Here is a 7,205-nt window from a genome sequence, read left to right as displayed (position 1 = left end):
AGAAAACGCGAAGCAGCTAGCACTAAAACAACAGATTTACACAAATCATGAAAATATTATGAACACTCATACAAGAATAAGTGTTAAAACCACGATGAGGGGCGCCTGGGTGGCGCAGTCGGTTAAGCGTCCGACTTCAGCCAGGTCACGATCTCGCGGTCCGTGAGTTCAAGCCCCGCGTCGGGCTCTGGGCTGATGGCTCAGAGCCTGGAGCCTGTTTCCGATTCTGTGTCTCCCTCTCTCTCTGCCCCTCCCCCGTTCATGCTCTGTCTCTCTCTGTCCCAAAAATAAATAAACGTTGAAAAAAAAAAAACAATCTTTCTTAAAAAAAAAATAAATAAAAAAAATAATAAAACCACGATGAAATGGACATATTTCTAGAAAGTTATAAAACGCCCAGATTGGTCTACAAAAGGAAGAGTCAGACTAATAAAGAGAGTGAGACGGTAAACGCTTGCTGGCCACACTCAGTCTCGGGACCCACGGCAGGACAGGGGGAGCCCGATCACACTGAAGCTACAGGCGTTCCTCATCTCATAGAAATGATCCCAAAACAAGTTTAACCTATTTTACACGAGACCCGTATAGTTTCAATTCCAACTAGGTAAGGGTAAGAAAAGTATAGGCCGATTTGATTGGGAAACACAGATGTCAAAACTATGCATCAAATCCAACCATATTTTAAAATTCAAGACACAGTTGGCCCCACAATGCACTGCATGATCTGGCCTCAAAGCATCCATCACTGTAATGCAATTTATCACATGCATGGACTAAGGGATCAAAATCGCATGGCCATGAATAGATTTTAAGAAAAAGTATTTGCTAAAGGTCAACACCTAATTATTATTAAAAAAAAAAAAAAAAAAAAACTCTCAGAAAAGGAAGGGAAAGGAGGGGCGCCTGGGTGGCGCAGTCGGTTGAGCATCCGACTTCAGCCAGGTCACGATCTCGCGGTCTGTGAGTTCGAGCCCCGCGTCAGGCTCTGGGCTGATGGCTCAGAGCCTGGAGCCTGTTTCCGATTCTGTGTCTCCCTCTCTCTCTGCCTCTCCCCCGTTCATGCTCTGTCTCTCCCTGTCCCCCAAAAAATAAATAAACGTTGAAAAAAAAATTAAAAAAAAAAAAAAAAAGGAAGGGAAAGGGAATCAAGGTAATTGCTTAACCTGTTTCAGGCATCTACCAAAAATTCCCTTGAGACCAGGAAAGAGCAGGCCACCATCACTAAACCACTATGCGACGGAGTCCTTGAGTTTCTGGCCAACAAAACAAGCCACTCTGATTCAAGGAGTGGAAGGAAAGAGGTAAACAAAAGAGTCACTTTTTTTGCATATGATATTATCCCCAGGGAAAGGTAACAGAGTCAAGGTAATCAGTAAAACTAGAAAGAGACTCTCAGCAAGCCTGCCAGTTTCAAAATCGGCAAACAAAACCAGTTGTTTTTCTTCCATACCACAATCATCAATCAGAAGAAAAAAAAAAATGTTTTTAAATAAGACACTGGTCACAACACCACAAAAACTGTAAAGGACTAGAAATTAATTAAATAAAGATTTCACAAAACCTTTTTGGAGGAGGAAGACCTAAATAAATGGAGAAGTATCTTTGTTCAAGGATGGGACAACTTAAAAGGTCTTCATTTCCCCCCTGCCCCCAAATTAACCTGTAGATTTCATCCAAATGCAATAGAGACTCCAGCAGAACTTGAGGGGGAACCAGACAGATATGTGCATCAAAGAACAATAGACCTTGAGTCGCCAAGGTGCTTTGAAAAAGAGCCAAAGAGGATAAATTCACGTGATCAGAAATTAAAACACATAAAAAGCCACCGTAAAATGGTGTGGTGCCAGTGCAAGAAGAAACAAATAGGGGGCAGAACAAAAGAATGACCCTAGAAGCATCCCCACGTGTATATGAGGCCCTGACGTACAAGAGACTCAGCTCCCAAAATCACAGGGTAGGAGACAAAACAACTGTTCAGCAATGTTGGAAAACCTGGCTACCTCTCTGTACAAAAACCATTCCCAACCTAAAGATCTAAACGAGGAAGACCAATGTTTGATAGTTATGTGACATAGCCATCAAAATACGAGTATCTTTGGGGCACCTGGCTGGCTCACTTGGTAGAGCATGAGACTCCTGATCTCAGGGTTATGAGTTCAAGCCCCACGTTGGGCATAAAGATTACTTAATAAACTTTAAAAGAGAAAAAAAAGACAGGGGGCCCCTTGGGTGGCTCGGTCGATTGGGCACCCAACTTCAGCTCAGGTGACGATCTCACTGTTTGTGGGTTTGAGCCCACAGTTCAGAGCCTGCAGCCTGCTTCGTTTGGATTCTGTGTTTCCCTCTCTCTCTGCCCCTCCCCGGCTTGTGCTCTGTCTCCCTCTCAAAAATGAAAACCAACCAAAAATGAATTAGAAAAGAATTCATTTTTAAAGAAGCATTAAAAAAAAAAAAAAAAAGTACATGATTATCTTCGTGATTCCGAATGGGGAAAGATGTTCTCAAGAGGGAAATCACACACCAAACATGCGGGGGAAAATCGGATAGATTGGAGTTCATCAAAATTAAGTTTTTTTTACATATCGAAGGACACTACAGACAAATCAACAAAAGAGACTGGGAAAGATTATTTGCAACAGCAAAAACCAACAAAGGATTAGCATGCAAAACATACAAAGAACTCTTACAAATCAACAAAAAAAAAAGTAAATCATTAAAAAAAAAAAAAAAAAAAAAAAATACTATATGACCAGACAATTTACAGAAGGGTAAATCTGAAAATCTTAGAAGTATAAAAGAGGTAGGTACCAAGTATGAACCTTACCGGTGATTAGAGAAGAATCACACAACGCTGAAGTACCACTTTAAAACCATCAGAATGGCAAAAAGTCTCCAGGAAGTGCTGACACGAATGTGGAGAGAGCAGTGGTGCCTCTGCTCTGGGAAGCAATCTGGCAGCACTTAGTGAAATTAACAGCCCTTTTCACTCTGGACTCAGCAACCCACTCCTGGACCAGCCATCATGCCCTGTGCGTTAAGGATGCCAGAGGCACTGGGGTATTTATTAGAGACCACAATGTGGAGCCACCCCCACGGAAATGGACCCAGAAGCCGGGCGGTGCTAAGAACTGAACTTATGTCCCCCAAATTCATATGCTGAAGTCCTAGCCCTTGAAGTGATGGCATCTGGAGGTGGGTCTTTCGAAGGTCATGAGGGTGGGGTCCCCGCGATGGCATTAGCAACCTTGTAAAGAGACACCAGGGTGCTCCCTCACTCTCTCTCAGGCCCGTCTGTCGCCTGGAGGATACAGCAGTCTGAAAGCCAGGAAGAGGACGCTCACCAGGAATGCAATCTGCAGGCACCCTGACCTTGGACTTTCAGCCTCCAGAGCTGTGAGAAATAAAATGTGTGTCGTTTAAGCCGCCCAGTCTAGAGTATCTTGTTAGATCAGCCTGAGCGAACCAAGACAAGTGGATTCTTCAGATGGAATCCAATGCAGCCATCATGAAGGACGACCCAACTGTGTAGGGAGGAACATGGTCAGATCTCCAAGCCAGTGACGAGTGAAAAGGAGGGACAAAGATGTACAGCACATCACCAGACAGGAGTTAAGCTACTTATACCTACAAAGCAGGGCGCCCAGTTCACAAGAATACAGCTGTGTAGAGGCACACTAAACACCAGCATAGGGCGGGAGGGCCAGCGTCTAGAAATGGGGGTGGAGCCTAAAGGAAGAAAAACTTACTAAGATGAATCATGTGTGCTGTGAACTGATGAGTGATGAGGGTGAGACACACACACACACACATACCCCCAGAGGCAGACAGAAAACAGGGGTCTGGATTTTCCTGCCCATCTCGTACAAATCGGTGTTAAAACTCTTACACTTTGACTTAAGGATTTCAACGTTTAACACCATAAAACAATCGGCCGGATGTTCCTAAACTTTGAAAATTACAACGAGCTGAGTTGGTGACAGCCCTCCGTGTCAATTCCACACCTATCTGAATCGACAGACCCTCGCAGAACACACACACACACACACACACACACACACAGCTGAAAAAGATTTGGTATTTTGCCTTAACTTCTGGAACCTGTCAATTTCATTCACAATTTACACCAGCTTCTAATTATACTTAACTGAATATTAACCATTCTAATTGCTTAATGCTTTATTGGCTCCATGCAAAGTATCGAGGGACATCTGGCTGGGCAAATGGGACCCTGCCTGCTGCTAGGAGAGACAGCTTGGAGCAGCACACACTCCTCCTCATGCTCTCATGTCTACCCTCACCTAGAACCAGAGTATCTCAAAAGCAGGACTAGTAAGTCCACACCAGCAAAGCAGCCAAAAGAAACTTTCTACCATCCGGATTTTAACCGTCACACTCCTATTTCCAATCACAGAAAGTTGGGGGCAGGGTGACTGCAAGACTGAGGGCCCAGGCCCCTTCCACATTCCTGCTCCGCGTCCCCTGCATTGCACACTGTCCTGCCCCCCAACCCCCACCGGCCCGCCAATGCTTAGATTGGTGGCAGCTGGCCCTGGAGCCCCTTTGCCCACAGGCACGTTCATGGGCTTTGTCCTGGCTCATCTCCTTTTATGAGAGAAGCAGCACTTTTCCAGCAGCAACCCTGACATCCCCTGCCTCTCTGGCCAGAACTAAGGGCAACCCCCACCCCGCCTGGCCACAGGGAAGGCCCTGCCAGGACAGTTTAGACAAACATCTGGTTTCGCCCCGGTGCGGGGAAGAGTGAGGAGGCAGGCGGGCGCAGAGGGGAGAGACCCCGGGTGGGCCACCAACAGCATCTGCCGTTAGCCAAACACACGGCCTGCTCACGCGTCCATCTGTCTCTCACGCTGGTTCCAAAGTGGGGCAGCTCCACCACGCAAGGAACCCGACGAGGCGGCCGGAGGGAGACCAGAGCAGGAAAAGGTGCAGCGGCCCAGGCATTAGATGAGCACCTGGAGAACAAACAGGAGCCGCACCCAAGACGTCAAACAGCAGCAGGCTCGGAAACGGGAACACAGAGTCCCCATATGTGACCCAGCATTCCTACTCCTGGGCGTGTACCGAAAAAAGCCGAAAACGCTTCGCACAGAAACTTGCACACAGACAGGTGTTCGCAACGGCATGATTCGTAAAAGCCCCAAAGCGGAAACGATCCAAATGCCCACCGTTTACGAAAGGATCATCAGGTGTCGTATACCCACACCGCGGGATCTCATTCGGCCATAAAAGGAATGAAGAATGGATACACAATACGACGTGTGTGAACACAGAAGATAACTACACCGAATGAAAGAAGCCAGACACAAAAGGCCACGTGTTGTAGGGTTCCATTTACATGTGAAATATCCAGAACAGGGAAATCCATGGAGGCAGAAAGTAGAGTGATGGTTACACAGAGCCTCGGGCGGGAAGGGGCAGGGGGAGGCGCAGGGCAGATGCAGGGGTCACGGCTAACAGGTACGAGCCTCTTGCTGGAGGGTGGAAAATGTTCTGGAATTCGACTGTGGTGACAGTTGCCCAACATGATGAACACACCCCACAAACTGAACTGCACACTTTAAAAAGGTGAATACACTGGATTTTATATGAATTTGATCTTAAAAAACAAAAAGTAACAAATGAGTGCCTGGCTGACTCTGTCTTGATCTCGGGGTGATGAGTTCAAGCCCCATGCTGGACATAAGAGCTTACATTTAAAAACATTTAGAAATTTAAAAAAAAGTAACAACACAGGTATGGGCGTCGTGTGCAGGGAGCTGTCCTCTGAAGCGTGTTCAATAGAAAAAAAAGTGTTCCAAGAGCACTCTGTACCAGGACATCCCCCAACCAAAATGTAAACCTAGTCGTATACTCAAAATGTTTTCAGGTCACACTGTCCCTTAAAAAACAGAAATCTGTAAGACGTTTAGACATCCTATTGGCCCTCGCCCTAACCCAAATATCAGCCTCAGCTCAAGCTTCCGGAAGCAGGGGCTCCTCGGCCAGCGCGTCTGCTCTGTACACCCAATGGGGAACACACTGGAAACCTCAGAGATGGCATTAAAAAAAAAAAAAAAATCTCTCTATTTGAGGCATAAGAATCCGCTTTTGGAAAAACGCCCTAAGCCTCTCATATAAACAGCAGGCATCTCACAGACACAGGACACTGGCCACTGAATTCCATACGCAGGCACCTCTGTTTCAAGTCCCTTCCAAGGAGCCTCCCGGCAAGAACAGCTGGATGGCAGGTGTGCCTGGGGCAGGGAAGGCAGGCGGGCAGGCGGGCAGCTGTGCCGGGACATGGCGGAAGGGCCCGACCCCCCTCCTCCCTCGTGGGAACGCTGCATCCCCATTCTGGAAGGGGCTGCACAGCCCCCATCGGGAGACGTGGGTGTTTTAGAGGCAGCCGTCAACTCGGCTATTTCTTAGCTGGACCCCTTCCCTCCTCCTGAGGCAAAGTAAAACCACCACCATGTGCAAAGTTGGGGGGGGGGGGGGCAGACTTTCTGGAAAGTCCACAAACACACACTCTGTCCTGGGGTCTGAGGCTCTCGGTTTCCTGGTCCCAGAAGCCCTGCATGTGGGCCACCTGGAAATAACACCACCACGCAGTAACCTTTTTAAACCTGCTTCCACCTTCCTTGTTCACCCCAGAGTGGTTCTCACACCTTTTCTTTTCGCTGCAAACCATCTCTGCGGCTCTTTGACACTCCGCGTTCACCTGGGAGCGGCCTCCCTCCCGCATCCCAGAAGAATGTCACAACAGGGCCCTCCGCTTCCCCTGGCACCCCAAGCTTACAAAGAAGAGTCCTTCCCTTCAACCTGGAAACAAGTTCGAGCCTTTGCATCCCCAAACAACCCTCCCACACCTGCACTTCCCACGCGTCTCACACCCCGCACCTCGCACCTCAGCGGAGGGGTGGGATTGGAAGGCGCCCTGGGCAACCCAGGGGCAGGCGACCTGTCCCTGGGGCGCCGTGGCTCCCATGCTGAACGGAAAGTGGCCCTCCCGATAGCCAGCAGGCATGAACCCCCACCAGGACCTGCCTGACTTGCCACCAGGTATCACGCTATAATTAGTCATTGTAATTGAAGCCGAACGTAATTAATTACATAATTTCGAAGTGTTCAAGTTTAATTCCATTAAAATTACATCATGAAACTGGGGAATTACAAAGGATTACCGACAAAAAGCAAATAGGGATGAA

At 47.7% G+C, this 7,205-nt stretch overlaps 1 protein-coding gene and 1 non-coding gene across 8 annotated transcripts in view; one reads left to right on the top strand and one right to left on the bottom strand.

Moving 5' to 3' along the window:
• CUX1 (cut like homeobox 1) overlaps nt 1–7,205 on the bottom strand; it is a 376,259-nt gene that overhangs the window by 345,318 nt on the left and 23,736 nt on the right. The gene's annotated exons all lie outside the window — the stretch shown is intronic.
• Nucleotides 2,103–2,175, top strand: TRNAR-CCU. Its single transcript has one exon. It is a non-coding gene; the product is annotated as a tRNA-Arg (tRNA).

The sequence above is a fragment of the Leopardus geoffroyi genome, chromosome E3 (genome assembly GCF_018350155.1).
Source record: "Leopardus geoffroyi isolate Oge1 chromosome E3, O.geoffroyi_Oge1_pat1.0, whole genome shotgun sequence".
Taxonomy (NCBI): Eukaryota; Metazoa; Chordata; class Mammalia; order Carnivora; family Felidae; genus Leopardus; species Leopardus geoffroyi.
The sequence above is the reverse complement of the archived record's forward strand: the minus strand, read 5'-3'. Positions and strand labels throughout refer to the sequence as shown.